Here is a 20,373-nt window from a genome sequence, read left to right as displayed (position 1 = left end):
TAATGTAATGTAATTGTAGTTTTTGAATTTTTATAGCAGAATTCGCAAATGGCAGTGAATACTGCCAAAAACTAGAGGTGAGAAACACCTTCATCTCAGTTGTGGGAGTGCGGAAAGTTGCATACCGGTCTGCTTACCTCAGATTTATCTGCTGTCCTGGCTTTTGACGCCACTGCTGGATGAAGGCCTCGGCTTTTAAGATTGCTCTCTCGTGGTTTCCAGGAGGAAGAGGAAAGCTGATACGAGTGAAAATTTAATTTGGTGTGTTTTTTTCAGATGCTCACAAAGGTTTTTACTGTTTTCCCAGATTGCTTTAAGACCTGGAAGTCTTTGTAACAGTAACATTATTAGATTTCCACATTACAGTGTCTATCCTCCAACTTGGTTTTTAATGTCTATGCTGAAGTAAGACTCTCACAACTCCAAATATAAGTATATTGCTATTTTATGTGTCTTTCCTTTCAACCGACCTATGAAGTTACATATTATGTCAAACATAATGGGAATTTAATTTTAGTTTAAGTTTCCAATATTACTGTCATTACTACTATTACGAATTTATTTGTCTCATGCCTTTGTCTGAAGCAACCTACTTTTGCACTGATTTACAATAAGTAAACTAAGACTAAGTGAAAAAAATCTTTTTTCAAAGGTTTTCTTCAGAATGCACGATGCTCAGAGGAAACAGGTTCAAATCCTGTTTGTTCAACCTATAAAAATTGGGATAATGGGTTATTATTATAAATAGGCTCTTTTGTCAATCACTGCTATCAGTGATACCTGTTTTTTGTCTTCCGTAAGATTTGAAATATCGGATTTACTGTTTGCAAATTCCAAATTTGCATTGTTATAAACAGATGGGTGACCTAACAATGTACAGTAAACCCCAAACGTTTATTTTCCCCTACATTGAGTTTAAGACTGTTGTGAAAACTCAAGCTGAATAATAATTGCCAGATTCACATTCCAATACTGTACATAAATGGGAAATTCTACATCCCATGTGTAGATGTACTGTAGCTCTACGTGATTATTATTTTGTCATACAAAATCTCCCAGCATAGTCGTTTCATTCTGGCTTTTGATGTTGGTCACTGTAAGAGTGTACCGATACAATAAAATTCAGTTTATGTTACCATCTGGTTCACCTCTGACACACCGCCATCCAGATGTGATTCTTATTTGAAAGTGAGAGGCACGTGCAGCTGTTCCGCCCGTGAGCAGAGCAGGCGTGCATCTGCACATTTCTTTGTTGATGTCACCTGTCTGGAAACATCAGAGAAAAGGGTTTCTTTCGACATGGCTCTGATGTGTTGTGTGTTTATTTGCGCAAGTGTCAAAGGCCATTCAGGATTGATGGATTTGCCTCAAAAGAGCACATGCAGCATGTAAAACTTTAGCCATGAATTTGCATACTGTATAACACCCAGCTGAGATTTTAAGGCATTCTCTAAAAAACCCACAGTATATCATCCCGAACCACAAAAATCATCATTATTGATGTACTATCATACAGTATACTTTCTCATCCTTCAAAATTTATCATACCAACTTATCCACTGAAATTGAGGCACAAAGACTATTTGCAGAAGTACCCTAGCAGCAGACAATATACCTGCATATACACCTGCACACGTACTGTACCTGGGCATACCTGTGCATCCAGGAACATTTTGCTTTTGGTCCTTGCTATTACAGATGCACTATGGGTGTGTCTGGAACCTACCAAGTACCAAGTGCAAGTCCAGATAGCTCAATGAGGTTGTCCGTTGTCTTGTAAGCACACTTACAGGAGTGTAGGTTCAAGTCAGTCGACTCAGGCATTGACTTTCTGAAATCTCCCTTAACAGAATGCCTTTGGAAATACAGTATATGACTAATGTGCTTCAGATGTGACAGGTGAGCCTCCTTCATATTTCTCCACAACAGAAATGAACAGTTTAGCAGCAATGTAGAGTCCTGCTCTGGTATCTAGGCCTGTAGCTGGAAGGTTGTGGATGGAGGCATTGCTCCTGTACCTCAGCAAGACCCTTGGCTCAGAGTGCTTCAGTGAAATGATTCTGAATAAAAGCATCAGCCAAATAAATTAATAACAGACCCCTGTCATCCTTCAGGCTCAATGTCTTTTGCAACCAGTCCTAACTGCAGCTAAAACAATTTTGAGGGAGATTAAGACACCCTCAGATCTCGCTTGGTCACAGAAAGTGGTTTTATGCACTGAAAAATGGTAAGGCTACATTTTTCTAGTGTGGAAACACTGACAGCATGGCAACTCACACATTTTCTTATCTTAAAAAGTGTGTTTATTTGCCCCTTATTTCCTTTCTATAATTCTGGGATAATACTTTGTCTTCTTTTTTGTCATTGCCGTTGCAATTTGTTGTTATATTTTGGAAAATGAATCTGTGTGTTAGATCAGTAATATTTATTTGAACATAACTGTATTGTATACCGTTCAAGGACAGATCTGAGTACTGCGTTTCTTTATGTTTCTCTGTTTCTCCCTGTCGACCTTCAAAAGCACTGTAATAATTTTACTATTCAAAATGTAGGAAAATAAGAAGAATTAAGAAGAATGATGAGAACAGAATAAGAAATTGAGGAACTCCAGCACTTATCTGCCTTTGCATGTTGAATGTCTTCAAACTAAAAGATCAGTCAACACAAAGGATTTACCTGCAAATTTGTATCATCTTGCAAAGTATAGTTTACTACCAGCAAGAACATCTGCACACTTCTTAAAGGACTATCCTTTAGAGGGCAAGTGATCTGAGGTTTAGTAGGCTAACACAATGCACAGTGTCCCAGTATCTAAGGTGCAGAAACAGATTATTTGTTTCAGATAAAAAAACTAACAAAAACAATAAAGCAAGATGATAGTGTGTCTTATAGTGTACAATAGCATGTCTTCGAAGTTCCTTCAACAGCCTCTCTTGCTGTGTCATTCTTCCTTAAGGAATGTCTCGTGTTTCTCAACAAAGGGGAAAAAAGCTCAACGAAACATTACCAATATATATTAACAATACTGAATCATATTGGTTTACTCAGCTCTCAGCCCTGATCTTGAGAAAATAAATAAGGCATTTTTAATTTGGACAACATTAGTAGGTTATGGCAGATCCTATGTCTTTTAATTATAACCTCTCAGTAACCTTTAACCTTAAGGTCAGCAGCCATGTTGTTTCTACTAATGTGGCAGAATCAGCCATCTTAAAACACTCTTTAATACATACCCATATGTTAAGGGAACAGGAAACTGTCTTCTAAAATAAAAAAAGTTCTGTGGCGTCTGAATTACAAAAAGACAGGCTGCTCTATCACAACAACTATCATGTTCTCAAAACATAGTTCTATATGTCACTCTATTTCCCTAGGAGTGCATAATACAAGAGTGTCATATTGAAACTTACTCATAAGAAACAAAAACTCAGACCTGAAGTTATTGTCAAGCCCTCAAAACCCACAGTGTAAGAAGGAAAATTAAAATAATAAGGATTAAATTATTGTTGAATTTTGGCTTTAATTATTTTTACAGTTGAACACTAAATGGCTTAATTAAACGTATTTGAGATATGGGTATGGTTTAGTGTCAATCTTTTTTATGGGCTCCATCTGGGGTTTTGGCTGCCATTAAGTTCTACTGTATGGCCAACCCCACCCAGCAAAAAAACAAAACAAGATACAGTATTCCAGGCTTGTTTAACATAATTAGAATTATATTCCTGAAGGTCTGTTAGTTATTGAAAATGTCAGCCTGTTCAGTAAACAGAAAATATGTTTCACTTCCAGAACGTGCACCCATGGTCAGGTACTGCAGTTTATGTAAACATTCTCAATCAGCAAGGCTGTGCTGTGCAGAGAGAAATCTTATAGCACGTCTCCTTTTACTCCCTACTCTAGCTGATCTGTTGTGTCATAGGGCTTTTGCTGTACGTCACTCAGGTGGATGCTGCAGTCATCTGGTGGATAAAACACTGTGTGTCCACCACCTACTTATGTATAAAACACTATAAAAGTGCTATAAAGGTCTGTATATTTATTAATTCACCCATTCATTGCTTTAAAAATGAAAACACATAATTAGCATTATTCAAAACTTCGAATGCAAAAAGAAAGATATTGATCGTTGCTGTTTCTTAAAAACACAAAACGATAAATATCATTTTATTTTACTTGATATGTCTTTAAATAGGTACTGCATATTTTAGTACAAATATTCAGTACATAATTAAAAACATGAGAATATGAGAAAAATAAGAAGGGGAAAATGCCTTCTCTCACAGTTCATTTTTATGTTAGCCAGATGTGTCAAAACATTCAGAAGAGTAAATCTCTGAGATTCCGTGGCTAGACAGATCACCTTCCTACCAGACAAGCTAGTTGAAGTTTTAACTGATATCTGAGAGAGTTATATATTGTGCATGGCAGCATCTAATCTGCCCCAAAAAAAGCCCACTATTTTTACCTCAACAGCATCCTCTGGTTAACCATTTCAAAGTTCATGAACTTTTCTAAATGAAAATCCTTATCTTTTTCTTAAATGTCCTTTGTCATTTGTTCATAGATCATAGCTTTGCTTTCTGACCTACATTTTTTAAATAAGAAATGCATAACCACGGTATCATTTCCCTTTTATTTTAACTGTAATTAATGAGGTTCGGCTTTTGACTCCTTTCAAATTCATGAAATCAGGAATGAAAAGCATTTATTAAAATGCCTTCCCACAGATGGTCCTCATTATATTTTATTATTTTTCCAAAGTATATTTCCTACCAACACAGGCTTCAACAGTTCATTAGGCATAAGAACGAATTCAAATCTCGCTTAGTGTATTTGTATAATGCAGCCTGCTCAGAAACTGTAGACAGCACTGTGTAGGTTTCAATTTCTAATAAAATAAACCTTTTATAAAATAAATTAAAATTATTCGAAATTGTAAGAAATAAAACTTTACACAGTGTAAGTGTTATTTGTTCTGTCGTCCTGTAAATGTTTTGACAGTGTTGTTCTTAACAGCAATGTTAAGATTATAACAGGACCATTTTTAAATTGACTATTGATTGCTAAGAATGCTGCATTCGCAGAAAGAGAGATCATCTGTTTCAAAATCAGTAATATTATTTTCACTTATCTTTTGAAAGCTTTTTGTTTTGCTCCCCGCCTTTTAATGACGCTGTAAAGCACGACAAAAGTTTCAAAATGATATTTGACATCTGCTGCCGTACTGAATTTTGGGAAGGATTTCTGAGATTCACAGGAGGCCTAGACTTTGCATTGACATGCCTCTGTGAAAACCAGCTGGCATTCTGGAGTTGCACAACAGCAAGAAGAGGACCTTAGAAATTTGCAGGGCTGAGCCTCATGACCCTGAGGGAGGTCAGGTGGTGGAAAACACCTGAGGAGAGTGTCAAAACCCAACCACCCCCACAACTGTAGAACCAGTACGATGGAGAGAACTGCCCGAGTTATGAGTCTGCCTTGCAAGCTGCAATCTAATGGCCAATCTGCTGCTGTTTCAGGCCAGGGAGAGCTTCCAACCCAATCCTCTTGATGTTGCCTGTGACCAGGTACACTAGCGCCAGACCACTCTTTTTGTCTGCAGCAGGAATTACTCACATCCCCAGCTGATTCCTTAGATGAAAAGCAACACCATCATGATCAATCACCCTTCAGTTAAGTGTAATGATAGGCCAATAAAGAGTGTAGTGTTTCAATATCCCTGTATTTGAAAATAATATAAGATATTGATGTTTTTTGTTTAATCTGCCCTGTGCTCTGAGCTGAAATTAAAACAAAAAATTACAGCTATAGTATCTTCACAAATGCAATGTATGCTTATACGTCACTGAGAAATCTCAATAGTTCATTGCGGTTTTGAATTGCTAGCTGTGATACCATTAACAGCTTTGCTAGTAAAATTGTCCCTTAAAGAAGGAGAATTTAAGGCTCAAGAGCATTGCAGTAAGTCAATGATTGCTTCTGTGTAATGGGGAAACTGTTTAAAAACTGCATAGCTAGATAGAACACACTGATTGGCTTCTTGTGATTGTTTTGTTCTTGAAATGTGAAAAATGTTGTGCTACTTAATTTGCCGATGTTTTTACTAGAGTCAAGGATGATCTTTCAGAAAACATGTAAATAGCTTCCGTGGTTAATAACTGTCATTTAATCTGTGAATTGTGATTCTAGGTGATTTTTGCTGTGACTGGTTTTAAAGGATCTTAAGTGTTTAACAGCTCTATAGGCTGTAAATCAAAATGCGTGAGAGTAGTCAACTTGGCTGGAATTGCCTTCTGGAAGCCCATGGAAGTTTGTTCCAAGATAAACTGCTTGATTTAATTCACCATTGGCCAGTTTCTGGGTCCTACCTCGCAGTGTGGAATAGTGCACAGGGCTCTGGCCTCGTAATTGAACAGCTGTAAGTTTATAGCCCAAGTGTTGTATCTTTGAGCAAGGTATGTCATTCAAAATTATGCAGTCAAATGCTCTGCAGTACAAATGGGTACAGTTATTCATCAATTTCAATAAAACTGTGAGCCAAACACAATAATAATGTATTAGATGTGACGAGTCCTCTATGCAAGGTGTTTCAGACACGAGTGAGCTCTCTGGGGTAGGGGGAAACAGGACATTCAATCTTTTCTGGCAGTTTTTGTGGCTTTTCAGCACAGGTAGGCTATGAGAGCATGTGAGAAAAGAGCACGCATCCAGATGCACATCAACTTGTACATTAAAAATCAGGAAATCTCAGGAGGTCTTTTTTCGGCCACATGACAGTAAATGACATGACAGTAAATAATAAAATACATCTTGATAAGTGCTGTGGCTCAACTCTAAATTGTCTCATACAGTGTATGTCCTGTTGCATCTCATCACCAAAGCCTCCAGCCAAAACAAAGGGCCCTTAATTATGAAGCTCTTAAGACACTTTTAAATGAAAAATGTTTATTGAATGGCAGCATGCCGCGATGACCTCAGAAAAGAAAAATATATTTTTAAAAGAGGCAATCCTTTTTTGTAAAAAGGATTGCATAATCCTAAAGCTATTGTGCAAAATGTGCTGAAAGCTCTTTCACAAATTATTGTTTTATACCCAGTATCTTTTATGTACATGACTCAGTACACTGAATTAAAAAAATCTTTAATTTTAATGGATTTCTGTAAGTGCAGATAAATCCATATTTTTTGTGTTTTAACTTTAAAACCATGAAAAAAAGTCGCTATTTTGTAGTTTTAATTCTTTGCTGTCTTTTCCTTTCCTGTGCCCTTTTCTCTCCATATTCCATTTCATATAAAATTGGCAGAAAAGAGAGTCCAGGTATCCTAGAAAGAAGTTCTGTCTAGTTGGATGTTGGTCTTTTTCAGTGCCACACGTGTCAAGGCACAGAAAGACTGATGGGAAATCGTGTCTTGTGAGAGCAAGTTTATACCAGTTCTTTGTTTTCTGTAAACAGAAACTACACAATCCCTTGATGGCTTCATTAAATGAAAACTCTAAACAGGGACAATGACTTAATCCAGAGTGTTTGTCACTGTCAAAGTGACTCCTTCTTGATCGCTGTTGCTCTGTACAGAATAATTACATGCCTTAAGGCAGAACATTAACTGCAGGATGGTGTCAAACTCTTCCAGGTATTTTTTTATCATCAATTCCCATTAGAAATTAATAGTTTTTTATATTTCTCAAAGCCCTTCCTTTCATGGTATTCCCTGAAAAGCACACCCTACATCTGTTCAGGCATTTATATTGTCATTTTCATCAGTGAAAGGTTTTTCCATTATATCTGGCTTTTGAAATCCCACCAAACCATTCTTAACCATGAATGAAATGTATAGCAGCTGTATATTCTAAAAAATCAGCTACTTTGACATGGTTTTTTATACAGTGTGGAGAGTTCCTGTTGAAATGTTTCTGGAGCTACCTTCAGCTTCCTCCAGCACCATCTAGAAGTCATGATACAGAAGTTCAATAATGTGTATTGAATACTATACCCTAAATTATGCAAAGCAGCAGAATAAGATATTCAGCCAAGTTTAATTCAGCATTTTCTTGTGTGTCATGTGGGATTTTTATAGTTTAAACTGATTTCACTGTATTTTGTTTCTTATTTCAAAACATGTGCTCATTTTTAGGAGAGAACAGGCCATCCAGTGCTTCCTGGCAGAACCTTAATCATGTTACTTATTGCACTGTGATGGTTAAGAAACTAAGCACGCAAGACGTTCATGAGACTGTGTGACAAGAGCACGAGGTCAGCTGTTTTCAGCATAAGATTTTTTGTCTTTTGTACTCTTAGAACTGGATAAGTAATGGGGAAGTCTTCATTTTCCAGGGACAATAAAATGCATTCACACCCAGCTCCTGGCAAGTAGATTTCTATCCACCTTTTTCTGACATAAAGGCCTAATGTTCAAACTACATTAAACTGTTATTGCCATGGAAGGGAAACAAGCATTTACACTTTAATTGGGCATGGTTTTGCCGGAGTCAGCATGGCACTGTTTGCAGGCTTTTCTACCCCAGGTAGCTGCCACATTACCATGACAAAACCTGGCTGCCCGGCCTTACATCTGTGACTCAGTTGTGTGTTTCAACAGGTTCACAGCTGCTCCAAACAAGACTAGTGACCATTTAAGCAAAACATCCAATGCTATGAAGTCATTGCAGCTGTAAATCAGACAAGGGGATATAGAAATTTAAGACTGACTTCGAATATAAATGTTGTTTTATACTGCATACAAAAGATCATCACAGCAGAATCTATAGGATGTTATAAAAAGAACTGTGTTGTGTCAGATATCTGTCTATTTGGCTAAAGTTATTGTTTCATTTTCCCTTGGGTACCCACATGATATTGAAGACATTCTACCATTTTTATTATTAGGTACTAGTGTAGTTATTAACCTACTATTTAATGAATTAAAATAAGTTCCCATTTTGGATAAGCATACAGCAGTTTCCTGGGTAGTAAAAAAGTAACCAGAACCGAAGAATTAATCAGTCTTAAGTGATCCTTTCTGATATTAAAAGTTACTAATATTCCTAAAAATACACCAACTGCTTGTATAGAAAAGGTCTGTCTCTTGTGTTTACAGTATCATGTTTTAAAATTATTGATGACAAATATTTCTCAAAATCAAACGTTATTGGTGGTTAGGTTGTATTTCATAATATTAGGCTAAACATAAATGTCAGGGAATATTAGCTTTCAAAATTCACAACACTGACATTATATATGCAACAGTTGATTTAGAAGTCAATTTAGATGTTTCTACCTTTTGAAATGGTCAAAATGAAATCATTTTTACCATAAATCATAGTGTCTGCTCACTCTTAAAAATATACCAAACTCATGAAAGGTGTTTTTGTAAGATATACAGTAGAATATAAGGTATATTTGAATTCTCTTTCCAGCGCTATGACATACAGCTTAATACTATTGTTCATTTTGCTGTTGTTAGATCTTAATAATCATTTGTTAATATTTACACTCAATATACATGAAACATTTTACAATAATGTTGCAATAATATGTTACAATAATCAACTACAAAATGCAAAAATCCCAAGTGGTTGTTACTGGATGAGGGGAAATCCTTTCATATGACACATTCTGTACTTCAAATTGGGTTCAAATTAACTGATTCTGGTGCCAAGTGTGTCTGGGAGGTTTTTACAGGGTTTGCAGCTCTGTATTCAAGAGCCATTATTAATCAGCCGTGCCCATAGTTTTCTTGTTCTAAGGGAAATGCTTGATTTTGTGCTTTTACTGTAATTGCACAGATAGTATACTGGTGTGTTTATAATTAGTGAGTCACAGTACCTGCTGTTGATGAGCGTTCAGGGAGAATGCATAAACATAGTTCTTTTATTGAAGTCCTTCTGCTAGAGAGCTATTTAGAAATACAAAGACATTTCCCTATAAATGTTTGTTGATTATCAAAATTTAGTTCAATCGTTAAATGTGAACATAAATCTTACTAAAGGAGCTCAGTTTCTTCAAAGCAAGATCTTTAAACATAATTACTTCATGTCCATGTGTTTCATTTGAATTAGTTCCCTTCAATAAAAAAAACTCTTCAATAATACGGTCTCCCAGTGGAAGCCCTTTCTTCCATTACCACTCTACTGAGTTGAGAAATGTTTTTTTTTTCATTTTGATTATTGTTGCCTTTTCTTTCTGTTTTAATGAGGTCTACAAGTATCATTTATCTGTTGAAACTTGGGCAAAAGGTTTTCATTGAACTTTCCACTCATTATTATTACAATAAAAGAGCTCAGCAATTTTTAGATCTTCCTCTGTGAATTGATTTCTTTCTGGAAACTGTATTATACCAATGCATGCTGGAACAGCTGGGATAGCAGGGATATATATAGTACATTCAAGCTCACACGAGAGGTTGTTACATTGGCCAAGTCAATATGACAAAGTTTAATGCAGTATGTCAGCACAGAGTTGCCACACTATATCACACATTTCACTGTACTTATGTGCCACATTTCTCCTCCAAACTTTGTTTTGCCACGTACATCCATCTGTTTTCTAACCACTTCATCCATTTCAGGGTTGCGGGGGAGTCGGTGCCTATCCTGGCAAGCAAAGCGTACATGATGGAGTACACCCTAGATGGTAAGTCAATCCATTGAATGGCACAGACAGACACAAACAAACAAACTCACAACACACAAGTATGTCTTTGGACTGCAGGAAAAAATGGAAGCACTAGCAGGAAACCCATGTGAACACAGGAAGAACATACAAACTCCATGCATATAGCCCCCAGGAATTAGACCCAGATCCTCAGCTCTGTAAGGCAGCAATGCTAACCACTGTGCCGCCCTGCTTTACTACTATTCTAGTGTATTAGGATATGGTAGATATGAACAGGACTGAATGGCATACTGTATCCTGTCAAATTGACAGAATAAAGCATCTCATCCTCTTTTTGCAATAGGTATGGCCTTATGGCATCCGATGTTTCCTGAGGTTTTGCCTTGGAACAGCTGCAGGTTAACTCTTCTTTATTGGAGCACATAAAGAAGGTAATCAAATGGTTAGCTGTAAAGAGAAAAATACAGTATATAGAGCACAGCGAGAAATGATGTAAAACTTGGTTTACTGAAGACAGATGTTTTATTTTTGTTGCACACAAATGTGAGACAAAAAAATGTGTGACTGTTTCGTTAAACATTATGCTGTGTGGTGCATACAGTAATTATATTTCCAAAATTAGTTCATGGCTTTGGAAAAGAGCCCATTTGTCTTTCTAATGTAAAAAGGAGTACAGTACTACTACAGTAACTGTTTCCATTTTTCACTGAATCATTTATTCTTTCCATTACAGTACTAAACCATTTATTAAAGGGAATGCAATTAAAGAGAATGTTAAATTTGCAGCTAACATCTGTGTTATGTATGCAATAAGAAAAACACAACTATTTTACACCTTACAATATACTGTACTGTACATTTGTGCTATTATGAAATGAGATGTTTTCCAATCAATAAAGGAGAAAAGGGAATTAAGGCCTTAGGAAAATGCTGCAGTATAAATGGAAAGGTATCTGATGCTTTATGAAAAAGAATAAAATCTAGTGTGTAGCACTGATGACCAGAAAGAATACTTCTTTCATTCCCTTCTCAACACAACTCATCCTCAAAGGGCCAAATATCTTTGTCAATTTATATTTCACAGCCGGCAGCACACATGTTATGCAGGACAGTTTAAAATTAGCACCTACAGCCAGACAGCAAATAAACTATCGCTTCTCCAGAACTTCCTTTGGATTCTTCAAGTATGAAGTACTAAAGGTAGTATTGCATTCTGTAAGCCCTTTCTTTATTTGCAAAAATAAAAAACTGTTGTCTGAGGTTAAATAGTCAGTTGTTGTTCATAACACTTAGTTCACAGGGGCTCTTGGGAATGTGTACTTCTGACATAATAATAACAATAAGCAATAAAACAAACAATGGGGAGAAAATCCAGTTAATCTTATTCTTGTGATTTACACAATTTATTGTGTCAATTTATTGGGACTTATATCCCATATACTGTAGGTCATGGCTCAACTGAAGATGTTTCCACACTAACCACACAATGAGAACTTGGGCCAGAGCTGATTTAGTCAGTCTGTTCCTCCTTAATTTCTGAAATCAAGGGCAATGCTTCATCCTATGAGTTACCCATTAAGGAATATTTCCATAACCTAAGATATCATAATGCTAACACTTTACAGGTTATAAGTCCTTATAGACTGGCCAAGCCTCAAATTAACATTCTCCGTAGACTTAGTAGGTCCAAGTGAAAAGGTTATTTACTGAAGGTTTGACAACCATAATAAGTTCCTTATGTATCTTTAGGTATTCAGATATTATGATTTTGAATGATTAATTAAACTCCAGGGTGCTATTTAAGTTCCTACATTTCATTACATATGGATAAAATCTGTGCAAAGTAAACTATTCTCAATTTCTGGTAAAATAACAGCTTAGAAGGTATAATAGTCAACTCAGAACTATCAGCAATCGAGGTATGTTACAAGCACCATACTTTGGCAAACACTCTACACATTTATATATATATATTTAGTTTTAAAATATTTTAACGGGAAATTTTAAGATTTAAAAAAATCTATTTTTCCTGTTCTGTTTCTTGTTTATTTTTATAAAACAAGGTTTTTCTATTCATAATGCCCAAAATGTTCATATTTGCACTTAAATATATGTAATATATTAAATTAAAAATATTTTATATTTTGTACTTCTAGATTGTGGGTGATTAAATGCTCACTGTGCATCACAAACAATCATGAAACCAATTAGTATTGAACCTCAAGAGATCACATTCATTTTGCTAATTTAACCATTTCACTGAAAAATTTAGTTGAAAAATATCACAACAAAAAACATTGGTGACATAAAGATCATGTTTACTTCCTGATAATGTTTAATTAATGGTGATATTATTTCATTCTATACTTCCATTTCCTAAAAAATTGTACATGATCATATTCTAAAAATACACAGGATTATCATTTTCTTTTACAAATATTTAGCAATAATAAAATAAGTTTAAAATAATGTGATAAAGAAAAACATTAGGGACAAGGCTTCCTTGTCTGTGCGCTCTGCTATGATTGACAGTCGATCAGCTGTACATACCAAGAACCTTCAAGCTCAGGTTCATGCCTCTCTACTGTGTCCTGACCTTACAATGAGAAAACAGATGCTGAGATCAGATTAGATGGTGCATTTCTGGGAGGTAGAATAAGCCAGCTCAAGTTCACAGCTGTAGATCATTTTCTGGAAAAGAAATCCTGTTGAAAGAGCAACAGAAAAAAAAAACAATATTCAGCTTTAGGAGAAGAAAATTTAATCAATCTTTACATCATCTATGAAAATGTATATGCTTGTTGTTTTTATAGTTAGAAACTATGACGTGGAGGGAAAAGCCCATCAGAACCATTTAGGATTTACAAATGCATGATTTTATATTCCTGGTGGAGGTATCATAAGATCTTCTCCCCTTAAGCTCAGAAACGACTTAAACCAAGACCATGGAAATGCGGACTGTAGAAATCAATTTAGTCCAAGTGCCTCAAGGAGTGAAGAGAGAATTTGGGGGTCCAAAACACAAAGCAGCTTCTTTAAGTTTAGAAAAGTTCTTCCCTGTTGTTCTGACCAAAAACTTGAGTACATTTCCTGTAAAACAGACAAACTGGACAGCAAGTCACAGCAAAAGCACAGATGTTCTACAAGTCAAGATCTTTGGTTAGTGGAAATCAAAAACACTATTTTTACCAAGCTTAATATAATTTTTTCCAAAGAGTCCTAAAAGGGCCTGAAGTAGAATTCCAAACGAATTCTTAATCTTAGTGCAAATAGTTATCATCAGTTTAATTAAAATCAGCGTGTGTGGATCATGTTAACAATAAAAAGTTACATGTTATCAGCTCTTCAAAAAACATCCCACAGGTTACTCTTCTCTTCTGTCAGTCAAATTGGCCCAGTCTCTTTTATTTATCCAGAGAGGGATCCAGAAAGGGAAACTACTGTATAACTAAGAATTGAAGCTGAAACCACAGCACAGGAGAAACTAAGTCACAGTCTAGAATTATATCTAAAATGAATGGACACATTCATCGTTTGTCTACCAAGCGTTAAGAGAACAGTTAACGTTTCAAGGTTTATATTCAGGGTTTTAACAGCAAAGAGATATGGGTTTTTATAAAACTAGAAAGCAAACAAGAACAGGACTCACAAAGATAAGACAATCTGCCGAAACTTTCATTATAGGCTAGGCAAATGTAAAAATGTACAGTATATATTTTTGTAAATTGCAATAAACAAGAGTCGTAGTGGTTCAATATTCAGCAAATAAAGCTCATATGTTTCGATAAATAATTTCCTTTTCTTTCTAGTGTTTCTAGAATGGCAAAAAAATCAAACCATTTCCTCCCATAAACTGCTGACGGAGAGCTCTTTCAATTTTTACACAGTCATGAAGCACGACACATTCGCTTCCAGTCACTCTAAATGTGGAAGGAAATCCTAATTCAAAAAACATGATTACCATGACTTTATTTTTGGTAACCCTTTAATTGCTCTCTTAAAATGCCAGATAATTGGGTTGCTTAGCATGGGATACAAATGAATTACATATGTTGAACAAGTCAGAATCTGACAAGTTTGGGTTTCTCCCGTTAGCCGTCGAGAACACTGTCACTTGTTGGATTTTTCAATGACTCTGTGGAGTAACCCTGTCTGGAAAAGAAGTCTGCTGAACACATACAGTATCATAAGAAGCTGAACAGTTTGTGTCACTCATTAAAAGAAAATACATCTTTTCAATTTATTGAACTTGTAAAGTATTTGCTACATTACAGAAGCAAATGCTTAGCAGCCCTAAACCGCACGGGTTAAAAAATGCTGTTGTTTTTCCTCATTGTTAAGAAATTGGTGGCATTTGTTAAGAAAGTTATGGAATCACGCATCCAATAAATATTTTCACTTAATTCAAGATAGTGCAGACATCATGTGGATAACACCTTCAAGTTAAAAGGGTTCCAAGTACAGAATGTATGTCCTTTAAAAACTATACTGTATGCTAGTAAGTAAAACAAAAGGAGCAACAATTATTTGTTAAATGCTCTCAAAAGAATGGATTACCCATATATCTTCACCTGTTTCTTTGATACTTCTATATTGAATGTGAAAGTGAATTCAATAAGGAATTTGCCTAACTCTGGTGCAAAGACAATGTACAGATCTAAAATACTGGCCCTTAAACTGGAAATGGACCAAGCCATAAGCAGTAGGAGCCAATGCAATGCAGCCAGAACAGAAGCACTGTTTTCAGTCTTCTACTCTAGGTACTCCAGCTTCATTCTGGACCTGTCCTGTGTACAGTATTTACCACATCTTCTGAAGAAATAAGTTAAGAGGCTAGAATAGCAATCTCACCCAATTATACAACAGCCTGTGTACCACCTTCGGTATCAGATACAGAACGGTATGAGCAAACCAAATCAGAAAAAAACTGGAAATAAACTGTGTTAATTATGGAATCATTGGACAGTATTTTTGTTAAGTGAATTATTGAGTGAATGTGAATAACAGTATAACAATATTTGAGGTAAATGGAGAAATCATCACTTTTAAAAATCAGGAATTCAATCCCTGGGGTATAAGTGAGAAAACTGATTTTCACTTTTCTTTTAAATACTACTTTCAAAAGCCAGCTAACAGAAATGATCACTGTCTGTATTTTTTCTTTGTTCTGGGTATTTACAGTAACCTTATATGAATTCCAACTTGCCTGACATTACAATATGTACTAATATGTACTTATACAGTATGTCTCCTATAAAGGCCTGCTTTTATGCATTGATTACAGTTCATTTACCTTATAGTATAAAACATTGCACTGCAAATCATAAGTAAAAACACCTAATTTGACATCCACAGCCATTTTTATAGATATTTATAGAAGTGTCTGTAGATGTTTCTGATTTTGTCTGTCAGACTGACCTTCTGCAATTCCTCAGAATTTTCATGACTCTTTTCTTTAATTGTCTTTTTAAACGTTCCAGGAACACAAGAAAAAATTAACAGTTGTGACAAAAATTGTTTAATGTTTAAGGTGCTTCTGAAAAGATGATAGAGAAGAATAACAGTGTTTCTTTTTTTCTAATTTGGTTGTCCTTATAAACCCACTGATATTTTAAAGCACAGTTCCATAGCCAGGATGAATAGGACTGTGTAACACACATACTGTACATGGGCCATCTGGATACTGAAGGACTACATTCCAAGAGTTTATTTTTTTAGGTTCAATCTTGGGATTGTTTTAGGCTGCTGAAATACACTATGCCTGTTTTTATCATAATGAAGGTATAGAATATGAAGTAAATATAAGTATATGCTTTTGTGAAATCAGTTTATACCTTAGTTGCTGAATCTTTTGACTGTGTGTCTGTGAGGCTGTCAAAATAAAAACAACTGGCAGACACCTTAACATTTTTGTTTAATAGTTATAGAGTTCATTCTTCTTCATGTCATAGAAATATGTGTATGAAACTGGCTGTAGAATGCTAATGTGGTTTACTTTTGGGAAGCTGTACAGACATTTAAGCCATATGAATTCCTCAGCTACAATAGAAATGACTTCTTTTTGTGGTTCCATTTCAACCTTTAAATTAGTATTTTGTTGCTTATTCCCCAGCAAGGTGAACAAGGAAGCAGTAACAAGAAGGTAGCTGCCACACCTGACGGAACTGAGACACCTAAGCAACAACTATTCTTCACAATACTGATAAAAACCACACAATAACATTTAGTTGTTCCAGATTCCCTGGTGAACATTCACAATCACAGCCTGTTTTCCATGGTTGGATGCAGAAAAGATACATTCACCCTTAGATTTGTCCTCCAGAACTTTTTAAGCTTTCAGGTGTTACACCTTTACAATTTGAAACCAGTGCTCTAGTCAATCGTGACAGGAATAAAGCCTCCATGTTTAGTGAAATTACGTTTTTTAGGCCCTCTCATGCTGCCTCTCCATGGTCCTGAGGATTAACCTCCTATAAATGAAATAGAGTTTGAAATCTGTGGGCTCCTAGGAGTGTTTGTGCCTGAATATTTGTAAGCCATTATAGCTGAACAGCCTTGCTCTGCTTTGGACAAAAAAAACTCCAAAAGCTCCAAAAGAGTGGAGATATCGCTTATAGCTCCACTTTAAAGAAAGCACACAATTTGCCTTTTAATAGAGGTTGTAAATAATATGCGGTGACCAAGATATATGCAACAGGTTCACAAGATGACAGCGGGGGAGAAGCAACAGGAATGATGTGGAAGGGTCATACTGTACAAACTGTTTTTATCAGAGTACGGGTGGTCTGAGCTACAGTACCTGTCCCTCTGTCTCTAAGTTCAAACAAAACACAAGGAGTGCAATTGGAGGTGCAATAATGAATAACACAATACCGAAAAAAATACATTATAAACATTTATGGGACATTAATTATATTGACTGATTTCAAAATTAGACCATTTGTCTCTGCATTTGAATATGCTAAATGGAATAATGTACACGGAGCAAACCTCTGACTTCTTCTTTTCATGTCTCTTAAGTGTGAGTCATTTTCCAGCTTTTAAAATGCAATTATTTTTCTCTGCTATATGATTTGAAAAAAATATCTAACTGCATAAAGGATACCCTTTGGTTTAACTCGTCTCTTTGTTTCTATTGGCTTAATTCACCCTAATATCCGCCTACACGATCTCTCCTGCTGTCATGGTTAACTTCATAATGAGCCTGTTAGCTTATTTATAGAACTTTTTTACAGTTTCTTCCCATCCGTTTCCTGCCTCTAGGGTGAGGTTGGGGCTGCTAGAGGGACCCCTGAAGTCACAGGCCTCAAATCGTTTGGCTCTGCTGTTTTTTAATTTCTCATACTAGGAAAGGGAAGTTAGACACCTCATTATAGGGAAAGTGCTCCTGCATGTTCTATGTCCCTTTGAAGAATTTCATTTCAAAACTTTTTTTTTTGGACAAGTCACATATGTTACAAATGCAGGTAGTGTGTTCAGTTCAAGCATCTGTTTGGATCGTAACCTTAAATATTGGGTATCATTTCTTTGCATGGCTCTCACTGTTTGTACAATCAACAAAATACTCGCAGTATAGAATGCCTTTAGAAGGTCTATATACCATCAAAATAACTTTAAAAATTCTCAAAATCCAAATCATGGGACAATATGATTGCATTGTAAATATTTATATATACTGACAGTGGCAAAGAAGTTAACATTGTTGCTTCGCAGTCCTGGAGCTCTGGGTTCAGTTCCACAACTAGAGAGCTATCTGCATGGAGTTTGTATGTTCTCTTTATGTTTTGCATGCATTTCCTCCGGGCGCTCCAGTGTTCACTTATACTGGTACATGAATTGGCTTCTGGGAAAATTGGATGAAACAGTTAGAACATACAGATGGGTGGTAGAATATGTGATACACCGTCTCAAGCGAAAGAATAATTCAATATGTCAATGGCCTGCACAGCATTTGCCCAAAGATTAAATGAAATGCTGTTACTTATGATGTATTCATTGATGAATGGATTGCATATAAGTTTAATTTCAAGGTGTGGTTCACAGTACATAAAGATGTACTTTTAAATTTGAATGAGGGTAACATCAGTACCCCCTTTTTTGTCTACAAATGGGTGTTATGGAAAATATGATGGTGATACATAAAACAATGATGTATACCCTACCAGGTAATTAAAAGTTCTAACATTCAGTTTGAAGATTTTCAGAGGCCCAAATTGAAACAAGCTGAATCAAACCAGTTTGCAACAGCTTATATTTGTGGTATGATTCTCATAGAATGATCCTTAGACATCTAATATTGTATACCTTATCTACAGTATGTAGATACATACATACTACAGTATGTAGTAACAATTATGAAGGTAAGGTTGCTCCAGATCGCAGTTACAGTATGTGCTTGTTTCTGCAATAAGACACTTTTTTAAAATATTTTGGAATTCCTTTAAAACAATCTTTATTTACTCCTCCTAAATTTGCGACTTTATTCTTTTCTTTCAATGGTTGAAAAAATTCACCCAGAGAAACATCTTACCCTTGAATGATTTTCTATGATCTGATAAACTCTGACAATTATTTCACCAAATGTACTATCATGTGGCTGCTGAAGGCTTCATTCTGTCCATACATTCTAACAAAACAGAAAACCATACATTATGTAGCTGTTTTCATACAGTACCTTAAGCTATGTAATTATTTTAGTTGCTGCAGTACAATACAAAGCCCAGGGTTTGCTGCAAGAAGAAACCATAAGAAAGGGAGTCTTGCTCTGTATGCTTAACGCCATTTTTCCCAGTTGTCCTGTATTACTGTGAGAACCTCTAAGATGACAATTTGAATAACCAGACTATAGTAAATGACAGCCTTGTACTGAGAGTGAGCTTAGATCAAGTTAACAATAAATACTGTACAGTACTGCCAATAAACAGTGTTTTGAAGTCCTCAATAAAATCACTTCTTACTGTAGCATATGAAAAATTCCTGAAGACTAAGATGCAAGATCAAGGATGCTTCACATGTGTGATTGCACTTAATTTGTTGCCAAGTTTGGTATTAAAACTAATAGGCATAGTGGAAATAATACAGTTAGTGAAATTTAGTAATAATATATTGAGTAAAAGTTTGGAACATTTACATTGTTGAAACTAATGGAACTAAAGTGACAATTTAGAAATAAGGTAAAATATTGCATTTTTCCTTAAGGAAAAGATTGCCAAAAGCAATGTGCAGGGACTCCATTATGTTTTTATTTCCTGCATGTATATCCAGAAATTGTTAATTTCAACATTTTTGAGCAGTGAATACTGAGTGTTTTCAAATTTAAGAAATATTTCCTTTCAAAGATCTAATTATGGTGTTTGGATTGTTTCTTTTAATTTAACTTATGTTGATTTCCAATGTGCACAGACTTAAAAACGTGTTGCTGTGTAAGCCAGAACCTAACATCAAGTCCTCTGTGTCCTGGTTTCACTGCTAAAAGAAGAAGAAGCTAAAGAATTTGAATTTAAAGAGACAATAAATGAAAATGGGTCAACATTATTATCTGTGATTAGACAGTAACTTATTTAAGAGTCCTGCAAAATCCATTTGTTTAAAATCGATTTAATACTGTATCTCCATCTTGATGTGTCCCCAACATTAAACAAAGGAAATGCCAAAAGGAAAGAAGAGACAGTCTACTTTGCATGTATGTAAGAACCAAAGAAAAGACATACAAATTTAAGCTTGCATGGGTTTACTGCATTGGAGTCACAGTAGGTGGAAA

Source organism: Lepisosteus platostomus, chromosome 2 (assembly GCF_059453375.1).
Source record: "Lepisosteus platostomus isolate fLepPlt1 chromosome 2, fLepPlt1.hap1, whole genome shotgun sequence".
NCBI classification, from domain to species: domain Eukaryota; kingdom Metazoa; phylum Chordata; class Actinopteri; order Semionotiformes; family Lepisosteidae; genus Lepisosteus; species Lepisosteus platostomus.
The sequence above is the reverse complement of the archived record's forward strand: the minus strand, read 5'-3'. Positions refer to the sequence as shown.